This window comes from Cebus imitator, unplaced genomic scaffold (assembly GCF_001604975.1).
Source record: "Cebus imitator isolate Cc_AM_T3 unplaced genomic scaffold, Cebus_imitator-1.0 Scaffold469, whole genome shotgun sequence".
Classification (NCBI taxonomy): domain Eukaryota; kingdom Metazoa; phylum Chordata; class Mammalia; order Primates; family Cebidae; genus Cebus; species Cebus imitator.
In genome coordinates this window covers 275,509-276,492 of record NW_016107784.1, presented here as the reverse complement: position 1 = coordinate 276,492, position 984 = coordinate 275,509, and positions in this window count along the sequence as shown.

The window sequence follows — 984 nt, the reverse complement described above, 5'->3', positions numbered from 1 at the left end:
TTTTTTGAGACGGAGTCTTGCTCTGTCACCAGGATGGAGTGCAGTGGCGCAATCTCGGCTCACTGCAACCTCCGCCTTCTAGGTTCAAGTGATTCTTCCACCTCAGCCTCCCGAGTAGCTGGGATTACAGGTACGCGCCACCACACCCGGCTAATTTTTTGGTATTTTTAGTAGAGACGGGGTTTCACTGTGTTGGCCAGAATGGTCTCGATCTCTTGACCTCGTGATCCGCCCGCCTCTCCCTCCCAAAGTCCTGGGATTACAGGCGTGAGCCACCGCGCCCAGCCAGCCATACAGAGTTTTTAAGGATTCAGGGTGTGAGAGTTTATCAGAGGCTTGGACAGCTTCTGCATCTCTTTGTTGTGCTTATCTGGGAGGGAGAGTTGTGTGTCTTGTTCAGCTGCAGGCATATCCCCGGAATCTGCTCTTAGCTTTCCTGTCTCAGTGCACCTGAGGAGACAGGCCCACCCTTTTCCTGGGGCCCACTTTCCTGGCAGGGTGCAGGGGAAACGCCCACTGTTTACTGGGGCTCATTGTATGAGGGTAAAGTTTATCAGTAACCCAAGAGACTTTCCCCCCACCTCCCTTTGTGCCCGAGCTGTCTTATCTGCATTTTACTGTCTGCTCTTTCTGTTTTTAGTTAGAAGAGAAGTGATTTCCTTGGAATACAGCAGGCCAGAAAGGGAGCTGGACTTAAAGTGGTGGTGTTTCTCCGAGATGATAGTGCTGCTGCTCTGTCAGCTGTGACTTCCATTTTCCTCCCTCGGAATTTCATCATCCAGAAACTGGAAAGAGATTCTGCTTATTTTCTGGGGCTGTCAGATCCAGAGGGTCAGCGGCAGTGGGTTGATCTGACACCATACAATAAAAATGTCATGTGAGTATAGAATGAGGTGAAGGATCGTGGGTCTTGATCACGTAGGGGCTTTAAGGTGTCAGCTATTAAGCAAAAACAGTAAAACCCACACTTTTTTTTTTTTTTTT